Source organism: Nerophis ophidion, linkage group LG18, assembly GCF_033978795.1.
Source record: "Nerophis ophidion isolate RoL-2023_Sa linkage group LG18, RoL_Noph_v1.0, whole genome shotgun sequence".
In the NCBI taxonomy this organism is placed as follows: Eukaryota; Metazoa; Chordata; class Actinopteri; order Syngnathiformes; family Syngnathidae; genus Nerophis; species Nerophis ophidion.
Genome location: NC_084628.1, coordinates 1,344,957 through 1,361,290, shown reverse-complemented (window position 1 = coordinate 1,361,290; position 16,334 = coordinate 1,344,957). Strand labels below are relative to the sequence as shown.

Genomic DNA, 16,334 nt, shown 5'->3' with positions numbered 1-16,334 from the left:
TGTATAAATATTAAATGCATGTTTAGTGTATGAATATTAAATACGTTTTGGGTGTATAAATTAAATATATGTTTAGTGTATAATTATTTAATACATGTTTGGTGGATGAATATCAAATTCCTGTTTAGTGTATGAATGACCAGATTTATGAAGAGGGAATGTGCGCCCTCCAGTGGACTTCTGCCAAAACTGCACACAATGACATTATTTCCGAGTGTGCCTTATTTAGAAAATAAAAAATACATGTTTTAATATACATGTGAATATTAAAAAATATGATTAGTATATGAATATTAAATATGTTTTTAGTATATGATTAAATACATGTGCAGTGTATGAATATTAAATATATGTTTAGTGTATAAATATTAAATACATGTTTAGTGTATGAATATTAAATATAAGATTAGTATATAATTAAATATATGTTCAGTACATCCATCCATTTTCTACCGCTTATTCCCTTTTGGTGTCGTGCGGGGCGCTGGCGCCTATCTCAGCTACAATCGGGCGGAAGGTGGGGTACACCCTGGACAATTCTCCACCTCATCACAGGGCCAACACAGATAGACAGACAACATTCACACACTAGGGACCATTTAGTGTTGCCAATCAACCTATCCCCAGGTGCATGTCTTTGGAGGTGGGAGGGGCCTATCCCCAGGTGCATGTCTTTGGAGGTGGGAGGGGCCTATCCCCAGGTGCTTGTCTTTGGAGGTGGGAGGGGCCTATCCCCAGGTGCATGTCTTTGGAGGTGGGAGGGGCTTATCCCCAGGTGCATGTCTTTGGAGGTGGGAGGGGCCTATTCCCAGGTGCATGTCTTTGGAGGTGGGAGGGGCCTATCCCCAGGTGCATGTCTTTGGAGGTGGGAGGGGCCTATCCCCAGGTGCATGTCTTTGGAGGTGGGAGGAAGCGGGAGTACCAGGAGGGAACCCACACATTCACGGGGAGAACATGCAAACTCCACACAGAAAGATCCTGAGCCTGGATTTGAACCCAGAGGCAGACGCACTAACCCCTCTGCCACCGTGAAGCCCATGTCTAGTATAGGATTATTAAATTTAATAATGTCTAGTATAGTATTATTAAATACATGTTCAGTGTATGAATATTAAATACATGTTTGTGTACAATAAAAACAAAGGAATACTTATATATGCATGTTGAGAAGAATACATGAATGAATGCTTCATTTCAGAGATTAAATAATAAAAGTAATAAGTAACAGAATGTGGAAATGGATGGATGAATGAAGTTCCTGGTAAAAGCTGTTATACATTATATGCCTTGAGCTCTTACTTTGAAGGCCCTAAGAGCGGAAGTGGTGACACGATGAGTGGAGCGGAGATGTTTATATATGTCGCCTATACTGTATAAAAGTAGAAAATAACAAACACCGAGGGAGGCTCCAGTTTTACACGAGGACCACTTTATTTACTTTCTTTCAAAAACCTCCGCTCCACTCAACCTCTCACCACTTCCGCTCTCAGTGACTTCAAAATAAGAGCGCGAGGCAAATATTGTATTACAGCTTATAACAGGAACTTAACATCACAAAGAAGCAAGCCCATAAAATAGGTTGCATTATTTTGTGGTTTTATACAGTATAGGCGACATATATAAACCATCGGTTACATTTTGTTGTTGTTGTTTTGTGTGTTGTGAGGCTCTGTATTTTTGGGGGGACAGGTTAATATGTTTTTGTTTTAACTGCCTGTGTTGTTTTTGCACTAATCCTGTTATTTGTGTTGAAACGAGGACGTTTCTTTTTGTAGGAGGGGAGGTATGTAACCTATTTTTATGGCCTTGCCTCTTTGTGATGTTAAGTTCCTGTTAGAAGCTCTTCTACAGTATATGCCTTGGAGTCTTATTTTGAAGGCCCGAGGAGCGGAAGTGGTGACAGGTTGAGTGGAGCGGAGGTTTTTGAAAGAAAGTAAATAAAGTGGTCCTAAATAAAGTGTAAAACTGCAGCCTCCCTCTTTCTTATTTTGTACTTTTATACAGTATAGGCGACATATATAAACTCTCGCTTACAATAACAAAGACGCAGGCTCTAGTTTTACACGACGACCACTTTATTTCAAACTTTTTTTTTTAAATGTTTATTTACAAATTTCAACAATAACAAACAGATGAGAAACAATAATCAAAATAGTCCAAAAACAGTATAAAACATTACAAAAAATTATAAAAACAGTCCAAACAGCGCCAGGAGATTGTAAATTCAAAGTAACAAAATTAGAATACAAAATATATATATATATATATAATAACCAAGTGCAAATTAATTAAGCCATAGGCTCATTCAGATTCATTAAATAACTTAAATTTGGAACACAGTGTCATCGTTTTCAACTTTATTTCAAACCTTTTTTTTTATGTTTATTTATAAATTTCCACAATTACAAACAGTAAGTCCAACAACAATATAAAACATTACAAAACATTATAAAAACAGTCCAAACAGCGCCAGGGCGTTGTAAATTCAAAATAACAAAAATAGAATACAAAGAAATGAATACATAATAAACAAAGTACAAAGCCATAGGCTCATTCAGATTAATCAAATAACTTAAATTTGGAACACAGCATCATCGTTTTTAACTTTATTTCAAACCTGTCTCTGCCTGCGTCACACAAGTGACGTCACTGTTGGAGAGCCATATAGCACACCGTGATTGGTGGATTCCTTCAGCTCCGCCCACAACGCTGTCAAGCACCATTCATATCAAACTCTCACTAACATTCAACTTTCATATTAGCGTGGGAGCCGCAAAATAAGATCTCACGTGTCTGAGACCCTGGTCTAATATATATATAGATGTGTCAGAAGTGCTACTGACACTTTGATCATGTTTGCTTTTCCTGTCTTTGAAATCACTTCCTGTCCTGCTGCTCTTATTTTCTTACTGTTTCCTGTTTGCTCTCTGTCTTTTGTGACACCTTTACTCTCTGCTCCGCGTCTGCACACCTGTTCCTCGTTTAATTAGTTGTATTTAGTTCCACCTGAGTCCCTTCTTCACTGCTTCATCATTATTCTTTTTTGACGGATGTGGATCGGACGGGTTTTAGTCGCAGTGAGTAATACTTTGCTCTTTTACACTGGCGTTCTATTGTTTGTCTTCATGCTTCTACCGTGTGCTCTATTGCTGATTTAAAGTTGTGTTTGTGTTGCTGTGACAGTTTGCTCTTTTACACTGGCGTTCTATTGTTTGTCTTCATGCTTCTACCGTGTGCTTTATTGCTGATTTAAAGTTGTGTTTGTGTTGCTGTGACAGTTTGCTCTTTTACACTGGCGTTCTATTGTTTGTCTTGATGCTTCTACTGTGTGCTTTATTGCTGCTTGAAAATTGTTTGATTCGCACATGTGTTAGGAACACAACATGTAGAAACACACATTTAGTGACAAACATGCACATGTTAGGAACACAACATGTAGAAACACACATTTAGTGACAAACATGCACATGTGTTAGGAACACAACATGTAGAAACACACATTTAGTGACAAACATGCACATGTGTTAGGAACACAACATGTAGAAACACACATTTAGTGACAAACATGCACATGTGTTAGGAACACAACATGTAGAAACACACATTTAGTGACAAACATGCACATGTTAGGAACACATGTAGAAACACACATTTAGTGACAAACATGCACATGTGTTAGGAACACATGTAGAAACACACATTTAGTGACAAACATGCACATGTGTTAGGAACACAACATGTAGAAACACACATTTAGTGACAAACATGCGCATGTGTTAGGAACACATGTAGAAACACACATTTAGTGACAAACATGCACATGTTAGGAACACAACATGTAGAAACACACATTTAGTGACAAACATGCACATGTTAGGAACACAACATGTAGAAACACACATTTAGTGACAAACATGCACATGTGTTAGGAACACAACATGTAGAAACACACATTTAGTGACAAACATGCACATGTTAGGAACACAACATGTAGAAACACACATTTAGTGACAAACATGCACATGTTAGGAACACATGTAGAAACACACATTTAGTGACAAACATGCACATGTTAGGAACACATGTAGAAACACACATTTAGTGACAAACATGCACATGTGTTAGGAACACAACATGTAGAAACACACATTTAGTGACAAACATGCACATGTGTTAGGAACACAACATGTAGAAACACACATTTAGTGACAAACACGCACATGTGTTAGGAACACAACATGTAGAAACACACATTTAGTGACAAACATGCACATGTGTTAGGAACACAACATGTAGAAACACACATTTAGTGACAAACATGCACATGTGTTAGGAACACAACATGTAGAAACACACATTTAGTGACAAACATGCGCATGTGTTAGGAACACAACATGTAGAAACACACATTTAGTGACAAACACGCACATGTTAGGAACACAACATGTAGAAACACACATTTAGTGACAAACATGCACATGTGTTAGGAACACAACATGTAGAAACACACATTTAGTGACAAACACGCACATGTGTTAGGAACACAACATGTAGAAACACACATTTAGTGACAAACATGCACATGTGTTAGGAACACAACATGTAGAAACACACATTTAGTGACAAACACGCACATGTGTTAGGAACACAACATGTAGAAACACACATTTAGTGACAAACATGCACATGTGTTAGGAACACAACATGTAGAAACACACATTTAGTGACAAACATGCACATGTGTTAGGAACACAACATGTAGAAACACACATTTAGTGACAAACATGCACATGTTAGGAACACAACATGTAGAAACACACATTTAGTGACAAACATGCACATGTTAGGAACACAACATGTAGAAACACACATTTAGTGACAAACATGCACATGTGTTAGGAACACAACATGTAGAAACACACATTTATTAGTCAGTGACAAACATGCACATGTTAGGAACACAACATGTAGAAACAAGACACATTTAGTTGCTGACAAGCTGTCAGTCACCATGGCTCTCAACTGCTGGCTAAGAGAGTCAAGGTGTGGCTGAGTGTTTGCTACAGGTGAACACACCTGCCCTCACTGATTAGTGTTTGCTACAGGTGAACACACCTGCCCTCACTGATTAGTGTTTGCTACAGGTGAACACACCTGCCCTCACTGATTAGTGTTTGCTACAGGTGAACACACCTGCCCTCACTGATTTGGTCCAACTATGGTTGTCAAAAGCTGGGTGTTTAGAAGGACATTTCAAAGTTGGGATCTCCAAGCTCAAAAGTACGCTGTGAATACTTTTACACTTGTGATGCTTTGTTTAAGGTGTATTTACATAAAGTTGTCAGCTCTCCATGCATCACCAAACATCTGCAGAGATGTTGGTGCTGGCTTTCTTCTTCTTGTTGTTGTTGTTGTTGTTGTTCACCTTTGACATTTTGGGGTTTAAATAAATGTTAAAGTTTTAAACTGCATGTTTTGCCGTCGTTGGTTTGAAAGTCCAGTTTACAATGCTTACATGACCTTCACCCAGGGCGGGGTGTGATGGTTGCTGCTTTTTGGTGTGTGTGTGTGTGTGTGTGGGGGCTTTATAGATTTCGATATTTATTAGTAGGGGTGTGGAAAAAAAATCAATTCGAATTAGAATCACGATTTTCATATTGTGCAATTCAGAATCAATTCTCATTTTAAGAAAAATCTACTAAAAAAAGAAAAAAATATATTTTTTAAATTAATCAACCCAACAAACCACTACACAGCAATACCATAACAATGCAATCCAATTCCAAAAGCAAAGCTGAGCCAGCAACACTCAGAACTGCAATAAACAGAACAATTGAGAGGAGACACAAACACCACACAGAACAAAACAAAAGTAGTGAAACAAAAATGATTAACAGTATCAATATTATGATTTCAGCATAGCAGTGATTAAAAATCCCTCATTGACATTATCATTAGACATTTATAAAAATAATAAAAAAGAACAATAGTGTCACAGTGGCTTACACTTGCATGGCATCTCATAAGCTGGACAACACACTGTGTCCAATGTTTGCACAAAGATAAAATAAGTCATATTTTTGGTACGTTAAACAGTTCAAACAAATTTACATTGCAATCAGTTGATAAAACATTGTCCTTTACAATTATAAAAGCTTTTTTTAAAAATCTACTACTCTGCTAGCATGTCAGCAGACTGGGGTAGATCCTGCTGAAATCTATGTATTGAATGAATACACAATCCTTTTCAATTGGAAAAATATTGTTGTGAATTCAGAATCGCGTTGAATAGAAAAATTTGAATTATAATCGAATTGCGACCCTAAATCGATATTGAATCGTGGGACACCCAAAGTCAATGTTCTTTTGGTTTATTTTGTGGACTGCGTGGTTGGTAGAGTGACCGTGCCAGCAACCTGTGGATACTTCCAATCCACTTTATTTACCGTATATAGCACATTTAAACAAATTGTTTCCAAAGTGCGGCACAACAATATTACAAACATTCGAATACTATCTTAAGCTCCACCAATGACTAAATAAAAATGAATAATAATAAATATATACATAGAATAGAATGTACTTTATTGATCCTTGGGGGAAATTCAACACCACAGTTCGCTCACAATGATATATATATATATATATATATATATATATATATATATATATATATATATATATATATATATATATATATATATATATATATATATAATATTATCATCATAGTTTGTGAGCGAACTGTGGTGTTGAATATCCCCCAAGGATCAATAAAGTACATTCTATTCTATGTATATATTTTCCCACTAAAGGAATAAATGTTTTGCTATGTCCTCATTTTCAATACAATGCAACTGTAAAAAATGTTCATAACATCGGAGGCTAGCAATTTGTGTTTTGTGGTAGTGTGCTTACAATTATGCTTCATAAAACTTTCTGAATTGTAAACTTAAAGGATTATATTTTTTGACCACACAACTCACGTAGTGTTAAAAGCCAAAGAATAAAAATGGGTCTTAAGACGAAACTTAAAACACTCCACATCGGGAGCAGTTTGAGTATGGAGGGCCACAGTGTTCCACAGCTTAGGGCCGACCACAGAGAAGGTCCTGTCTCCCCTAGTTTTAATTCCTGGTTCAATTCCCACCTTCTATTGACCTCGTCATGTACGTTGTGTCCTTGAGCAAGACGCTTCACTCTTGTTCCTGACGGTCGTCGACAAGGCTAATGTTGGTTTGGCGTTGGTAGTCTGAGGCCAATGTTCAAGTACCAATAATTGTCACACACTAGGTGTGGCAAAATTATCTGCATTTGACTCCTCACCCTGGATCACTTCCTGGGAGGTGAGGGGAGCAGTGAGCAGCAGTGGTGGCTGAGCTCGGGAATAAATTTGGGTGATTAAACCCCCAATTACAAGCCTTGATTCTGAGTGCCAAGCAGGGAGGTAATGGCTCCTATTTTTATAGTCTTTGGTATGACTCAGGCGGGGTTTGAACTCAAAACCTACCCATCTCAGGGCGGACTAATCTGTTTGCCGTTGGTTGTGTGCGACGCCAATGTTTATGTATGTTGCGTTTTATGCTCTTTTACAGGCCTGACATGTATGTATTGTTTCTGTTCGTATACAGGCCCGGCATGTATGTATTGTTTATGCTCGTATGCAGGCGCGGCCTGTATGTATTATTCATGGTCATTTACAGGCGCGGCATGTATGTATTATTCATGGTCATTTACAGGCCCGACATGTATTTATTGTTTATGGTCATTTACAGGCCCCGGCATGTATGAATGTGTGTATTGTTTATGCTCATTTACATGCTTGACATGTATTGTTGATGCTCATTGACAGGCTTGACATGTTTGTATGTCATGTCAAGCATGTCAATAAGCATTAACAACACATACATGCATGTGGAGTCTGTCAATGAGCATTAACAATACATACATGCATACGTGTGGAGCATGTCAATGAGCATTTATAATACATATGTGTGGTGCATGTCAATGAGCATTTATAATACATACGTGTGGAGCCTGTCAATGAGTATTAACAATACATACATGTGGAGCATGTCAATGAGTATTAACAATACATAGGCTGAGATAAAGATACATTTCATGAAGGCATCTTGTGAATGTCAACATAGATAGATAGTACTTTATTGATTCCTTCAGGAAAATTAAAATTCCAGCAGCAGTGTACAGAGTTGAGATCAATTTAAATAAAAGTAAATAATGGGGGTTTAAATGGAAACACAATAGAGAAATATTAAAATAAGAATAGAAAATAAAAAGCAACAATGGGGGGGAAAAAAATATATATAGATAACAGTAAAATAAGAATATAACAAGACAAAGTAGGCAGTAGTGACCATGTTATGAAAATGTAATGCACATGACCAAAGTAGGGTTAGAGAAAGAAGGGTGGGCGTAGCATTTTCATTTTGTGATGTTAAGTTGGCCCTGTGATGAGGTGGTGACTTGTCCAGGGTGTACACCGCCTTCCGGCCCGATTGTAGCTGAGATAGGTATCCGTGACCCCAAAGGAAATAAGTGGTAGGAAATGGATGGATGAATGAAGGTGGGGCTGAGTGTTGGCTACAGGTGAACACACCTGCCCTCACTGATTTGGCCCTACTATGGTTGTCAAAAGCTGGGTGTTGGGACATTTCAAAGTTGTGATCTCCAAGCTGAAAAGTACGCTGTGAATATTTTTGCACTTGTGATGCTTTATGTAAGATGTATTTACAAAAGGTTCTTAGCTCTCCATGCATCACCAAACATCTGCAGAGATGTTGGTGCTGGCTTTCTTCTTGTTCATCTTTTGACATTTTGGGGTTTAAATAAATGTTGTGCCATCCTTGGTTTGAAAGTCTGGTTTACAATAGTTACATTACCTTCACCCGAGGCGGGGGGGGGGGGGGTGATAGTTGCTGCTTGTGTGTGTGTGTGTGTGTGTGTGTGGCCGGCCAATGTTAGATGTATTGGGTATCTGGGGAAATAAGAGGTCGGCATCACTAACATAGCTCTGTGCTGGTTTACGTCCTCCATCAACAACGGAACCTTCTCTGTGAACAGAGCCAAACATTCCTCCCGCTGTGCCAACCTCACCTGTGGGGTCCCTAGGGCTCAATACTGGGTTCCATCCTGTTCTCCATCTACATGCTCTCCCTCAGCCAAGTCATTCATCGCCTTAAAATTTCCTTTCATTTCTACACTGATGATACTAAATCTATCTTCCACTCAAGACAGACGATCCCTCTGGACTGGACCATTTGAAGGACTGCTTGCAGGACATAAAAGAGTGGATGTCAAAATTTCCTGCAGCTCAATGACAGAGTGAAATTCTTCTGTTCGGGAACTCCAACCCCCCAACTGTGCACAATAGCCAAGATCAAGTATGTCCTCTCCCCCAGTGACTTAGAGGGTCGTGTTCATGCTCATCTTCTGCAGACTGGACTAATGGAATGCCCTCTATGCTGGGGTCACTAACAAGACCATATATAGCATGCAGTTGGTACAAAATGCTGGTGACAGGCACAAAAATGAGGGAACACATTTCTCCCATCCTCTCCTCCCTTCACTGGCTCCTGGTGAAGCACAGAGTGAAATTTAAGATCCTTACGTATGTCTTCAAAGCGCTCCATGGTCTTGCCCCAGCTTACATCAAACATCTCCTGGACCAACCTATCAGCTCCAGGCTTGGTCGTTGCCTCAGATCTGACAACCAGATGACCTTGAAGGTCCCACAGTCAAACCTAGTGACAAAGAGAGACTGTGCATTTTCAATGATGGTACCTGGCCTATGGAATAAGCTCCCCCTGAAAGTCAAGTCCGCCACCACTCTGGACACTTTTAGAGCACAGCTTAAAACTCACCTCTTTGCCGCAAATGACTTGATTTGTGTTCATGTGTCTTAAATGTTTGTTCTAAATTCCTTTTGTGTCCCTGTTTTTTTTTTTTGTTTCTCCACTCAGGCTGCACCCCAGGCTGATGTAATGGTTCCTTGTGTGGGTGCAATAATTGAAAATAACTAAACTTTTTTTTGTTTCTTCAAGGTCAATTTTGTGGAGTCTGGTCTACAATACAAAGTCTATGTATATTTTCTTTTTTTTTTTATCTTTTTTTTTTTATCTTCAAGGTCAATTTTGGGGGTCTAGTCATCTACAATACAACGTCAAAATGTATTTCATTTGTCATGGTTTTTGTTATCTACAAGGTCAATTTTAAGGAGTCTGTTCATCTACAGTGCAAGGTAAATTTGTATTTTGTCATGGTTTTTAACTACAAGGTCAGTATGTAATTAACTTGTGTCACTGTTTTTGTTTCCTCATGGTTTTTGATATCTACAATACAAGGTAAATGTATTTTTTTGTAATGGTTTTTATCTTAGAAGTCAATTTTGTGGGGTCTAGTCATCTACAATACAGGGTCAGTATGTATTTAACCTGTGTTATGGTTTTTAACTACAAGGTCAGTATGTATTTAACCTGTGTCACTGTGTTTCCTCATGGTTTGTGATATCTACAATACAAGGTCAATATGTATTTCATTTGTCATGGTTTTTGTTATCTACAAGGTCAATTTTAAGGAGTCTGTTCATCTACAATACAAGGTAAATTTGTATTTTATTTGTCATGGTTTTTAACTACAAGGTCAGTATGTATTTAACTTGTGTCACTGTTTTTGTTTCCTCATGGTTTTTGATATCTACAATACAAGGTCGATATGTATTTTGTGTCCATGGTTTTTGTCAACTACAAGGTCAATTTTGGGGGGGAAGGGGAGTCTGACGAATAAAATACATATTTACCTTGTATTGTAGATGACCAGACTCCCCTTCCCCCCCAAAATTGACCTTGTAGTTAACAAAAACCATGAGGACACAAATAAAATACATATTGACCTTGTATTGTAGATATCAAAAACAATGACACAAAACCCCCCACAAATTAACCTTGTCAACAAAAACTTTGACGAATAAAATACATATTTACCTCGTATTGTAGATGACCAAAGTTTTTAACTACAAGGTCAATTTGTGGGGGTTTTATGTCATTGTTTTTGTTTCCTCATGGTTTTTGATATCTACAATACAAGGTAAATATATTTTTTTTGTAATGGTTTTTATCTTCAAAGTGAATTTGTGGGGTCTAGTCATCTACAATACAGGGTCGGTATGTATTTAACCTGTGTCACTGTTTTTGTTTCCTCATGGTTTGTGATATCTACAATACAAGGTCAATATGTATTTCATTTGTCAAGGTTATTGTTATCTACCAGGTCAATTTTAAGGAGTCTCATCAACAATACAAGGTAAATTTGTATTTTAACTACACGGTCAGTCTGTATATTGTGTCATTGTTTTTGTTTCCTCATGGTTTTTGATATCTACAATACAAGGTCAATGTATATTTTATTTGTGCCATGGTTTCTATTAACGTCAATTTTGGGGGGTGTCTGGTCATCTATAATACAAGGTCAATATGTATTTATTTTTTTTTGTCATGGTTTTTAACTTCAAGGTCAATTATGTGGGGTTTGGTCATCTGCAATACAAGGTCAATATGTAATTTGTCATGTTTTTTGTTATCTACAAGGTCAATTTTAAAGAGTCTGATCATCTACAATACAAGGTAAATTTGTATTTTTTGTTCTCATGGTTTTTGTTACTACAAAGTTGGTATGTATTTTGGGCCTTTTTTTTGTTTCCTCATGGTTTTTGATACCTACAATCCAAGGTTAATATGTATTTCATTTGTCATGGTTTTTATCTATTAGATCAAGTTTAAAAATTCAGGTCATCTACAATACAAGGTAAAAATGTGTATTTTATTTGTCCTCATGGTTTTTGTTACTACAAGGTCGGTATGTATTTTGGGCCTTTTTTTTTGTTTTGTTTCCTCATGGTTTTTGATATCTACAATACAAGGTTAATATGTATTTTATTTGTCATGGTTTTTGTTATTCATTAGGTCAATTTTAAGAAGTCAGGTCGTCTACAATACAAGGTAAATTTGTATTAGTGTCCATTGATTTTGTCTACAAGGTCAATTTGGGGGGTTTTGGTCATATACAATAAAAGGTCAGTATGTATTTAATTTGTTTTTGTTTCCTCATGTTTTTGATATCTACGTCTATGTATTTTGTGTCATGGTTTCTATTAACTACAAGGTCAATTTTGGGGGTCTGATCATCTACAATCAAAGTTCGATTTGTATTTAAATAGTGTCCTTTTTTTATCTTAAAGGTCACTTTTGCGGGTCTGGTCATCTACAATACAAGGTCAATATGTATTTTAATTTGTTTTTAATCTTCAAGGTCAATTTAATTTTGGGGGTTTGATCATCTACAATACAAGGTCAATATGTATTTCCTTTTTGTCATGGTTTTTGTTATCTACAAGGTCAATTTGAAGGACTCTGGTCTTCTACAATACAAGGTAAATATGTATATTTGTGTCCTGGTTTTTAATAACTACAGGGGAAATTTTGGGGGGTTTGGTTATCTACAATACAGGTTAGTATGTAATTTGTGTCTTCATTGTTTTTGTTAATGGTTTTTGTTATCTACAATACAAGGTCAGTATGTATTTTGTGTCATGGTTTTTGTTATCTACAAGGTCAATTTTAGGAGTCTCGTCATCGACAATACATGGTAAATATGTATTTTGTGCCATCATGGTTTTTGATATCTACAAGGTCAATTTAAAGGGTCTTGTCATCAACAATGTATGGTAAATATGTATTTAATTTGTGTCATGGTTTTTGATATCTACAAGGTCAATTATAAGGGTTTCGTCATCAACAATACATGGTAAATATGTATTTTGTGCCATCATGGTTTTTGATATCTACAAGGTCAATTATAAGGGTTTCGTCATCAATACCTGGTAAATATGTATTTGTGTCCTCATGGTTTTTTGATACCAACAAGGTCAATTTTAGGGGTCTTGTCATTGACAATACATGGTAAATATATATTTAATTTGTGTCCTCATGGTTTTTAATATCTACAAGGTCAATTTTAGGGGTCTTGTCAGACAATACATGGTAAATATGTATTTAATTTGTGTCATTATGGTTTTTGATATCTACAAGGTCAATTTTATGGGTCTCGTCATCGACAATACATTGTAAATATGTATTTAATTTGTGCCATCATGGTTTTTGATATCTACAAGGTCAATTTTAAGGGTCTTGTCATCAACAATGCATGGTAAATATGTATTTAATTTGTTTTATGGTTTTTGATATCTACAAGGTCAATTTTAAGGGTTTCGTCATCGACAATACCTGGTAAATATGTATTTGTGTCCTCGTGGTTTTTGATACCTACAAGGTCAATTTTAGGGGTCTTGTCATTGACAATACATGGTAAATATGTATTTAATTTGTGTCCTCGTGGTTTTTGATATCTACAAGATCAATTTTGGGGGTCTTGTCATCGACAATACATGGTAAATATGTATTTAATTTGTGTCATGGTTTTTATCTACAAGATCAATTTTAGGGGTCTTATCGACAATACATGGTAAATATGTATTTAATTTGTCATGGTTTTTGATATCTACAAGGTCAATTTTAGGGGTCTTGTCATTGACAATACGTGGTAAATATGTATTTAATTTGTGTCCTCGTGGTTTTTGATATCTACAAGGTCAATTTTGGGGGTCTTGTCATCGACAATACATGGTAAATATGTATTTAATTTGTGTCCTCGTGGTTTTTGATATCTACAAGGTCAATTTTGGGGGTCTTGTCATCGACAATACATGGTAAATATGTATTTAATTTGTGTCATGGTTTTTATCTACAAGGTCAATTTTAGGGGTCTTGTCATCGAAAATACATGGTAAATATGTATTTGTGTCATGGTTTTTGATATCTACAAGATCAATTTTAGGGGTCTTATCGACAATACATGGTAAATATGTATTTAATTTGTCATGGTTTTTGATATCTACAAGGTCAATTTTAGGGGTCTTGTCATTGACAATACGTGGTAAATATGTATTTAATTTGTGTCACCATGGTTTTTGATATCTACAAGGTCAATTTTAAGGAGTCTGTTCATCGACAATACATGGTAAATATGTATTTAATTTGTGTCACCATGGTTTTTGATATCTACAAGGTCAATTTTAGGGTTCTTGTCATTGACAATACATGGGAAATATGTATTTTGTGTCATGGTTTTTGATATCTACAAGGTCAATTTTAGGGGTCTTGTCATTGACAATACATGGTAAATATGTATTTAATTTGTGTCCTCATGGTGTTTGTTTCCTCAGTTTCTGATATCGATAAGGTCAAAATTGGTTTATTCCGCTATGCAATGCAAAACTCTTACCTAATGTTGTCCATGTATTCATTCATGTGACTCATTTCTCATTCTTACACCCTGCAGCGCTACAACAGTACACAAGTCTTACTCAATGTGTTATGGGTCACGTTCCTGCTTCTCCTCCTGCTGTGCGGACTGAGTGCATGGCGGAGCACATCAATAGGTGTTCTCTCTCCGCTGCGGGTGTGCCTCTGCAAGATATCTGCAATCAACACACCTGCCGGTGATGAGCAACCAGGCTTCATAAGCCAGCGCGTCTTAAGATCCGGTGCCAGAACGTAGTTTCTCCTACCAGTAAAGTAAGCCAACACATCTCCAGCCTTCTTGCTCCCTGTGTTCCCTTCCTGTCGAGTTGACGGTCTTTCGTGTTGTGTCGTCCTCCAGCTTCCTCTTCGTCTACCTGGACCCACTTTGGATTCCCTCTTGCCTCCCTGGACCAAGACCTCGCTCCTGCCTTCTGACGTCCAAGCCTTTTTCTTCTTTTGGACTTCCACCTCTATCTCAACACGCACACTCAACACCCTCTGGTGACCACGCTCAGATAATACTTACACATAGTCACACTCCATCTCTTTAAGGTAATCACACACTGCACTCACATACTGAGTTGTCAATAAACACGCTGGCAGCTAACATCATCGTCTCTCTGCAGTCTTCTTTTCCCGCTGTTCTGTCACACAATCTTACTTATTTTGTCATTCATTTGTTCATCCACGTTATCATTCTTACACCATGCACCGCAACAACACTATAGTATAGGTGTAATATGATCAAACTTTCTTGTTAAAAGTATAGCAGCTGCATTTTGTACCAACTAATATTTTAATGCTAGACAAAAGGAGGCCTGAAAAAAATAGATAACAGTAATGTAGAGAGATGTAAATAACGCATGAATAATGATCTCAGCGTCTCTAGTGGACAAAATAGGGACATATTTCAGCGAGATTACGGAGGTGAAAGAAGGCTGTTTTACACTCCTAATGTGACTGAAACGAAAGAGTTGTGTTGAAGATAATATCCAGATTCTTTTATCTAGTAGCTTTGTGTAATTGGTTGTCAATCTGTTATGGTGGTGTTATTAAATGGGTGTGGAATTGTTTGTCAAAAGTTACAGTGGTGTTAAGTGGGTGTGGAATTGTATGGTTGTCAAATGTTATGGTGGTATTAGATGTTTGGTTGTCAAATGTTATAGTGGTATCAGATGTTTGGTTGTCAAATGTTATGGTGGTATTAGATGTTTGGTTGTCAAATGTTATGGTGGTATTAGATGTTTGGTTGTCAAATGTTATGGTGGTATCAGATGTTTGGTTGTCAAATGTTATGGTGGTATTAGATGTTTGGTTGTCAAATGTTATGGTGGTATTAGATGTTTGGTTGTCAAATGTTATGGTGGTATTAGATGTTTGGTTGTCAAATGTTATAGTGGTATCAGATGTTTGGTTGTCAAATGTTATGGTGGTATTAGATGTTTGGTTGTCAAATGTTATGGTGGTATCAGATGTTTGGTTGTCAAATGTTATGGTGGTATCAGATGTTTGGTTGTCAAATGTTATGGTGGTATATGATGTTTGGTTGTCAAATGTTATGGTGGTATTAGATGTTTGGTTGTCAAATGTTATGGTGGTATTAGATGTTTGGTTGTCAAATGTTATGGTGGCATCAGATGTTTGGTTGTCAAATGTTATGGTGGCATTAGATGTTTGGTTGTCAAATGTTATGGTGGTATTAGATGTTTGGTTGTCAAATGTTATGGTGGCATTAGATGTTTGGTTGTCAAATGTTATGGTGGTATTAGATGTTTGGTTGTCAAATGTTATGGTGGTATTAGATGTTTGGTTGTCAGATGTTATGGTGGTATTAGATGTTTGGTTGTCAAATGTTATGGTGGTATTAGATGTTTGGTTGTCAGATGTTATGGTGGTATCAGATGTTTGGTTGTCAAATGTTATGGTGGCATTAGATGTTTGGTTGTCAGATGTTATGGT

General features: G+C 36.9%; 1 protein-coding gene and 2 long non-coding RNA genes across 4 annotated transcripts in view; all 3 read left to right on the top strand.

The window, feature by feature from the left end:
- The window catches only part of LOC133537476 (collagen alpha-2(IX) chain-like), a 149,235-nt gene that overhangs the window by 107,436 nt on the left and 25,465 nt on the right, over window positions 1-16,334 (top strand). The gene's annotated exons all lie outside the window — the stretch shown is intronic.
- On the top strand, window positions 3,029-9,937 carry LOC133537337 (uncharacterized). Its single transcript, XR_009802661.1, has 2 exons — window positions 3,029-3,077; window positions 9,082-9,937. It is a non-coding gene; the product is annotated as an uncharacterized LOC133537337 (long non-coding RNA).
- LOC133537336 (uncharacterized) lies at window positions 14,112-14,982 on the top strand. Its single transcript, XR_009802660.1, has 2 exons — window positions 14,112-14,648; window positions 14,734-14,982. It is a non-coding gene; the product is annotated as an uncharacterized LOC133537336 (long non-coding RNA).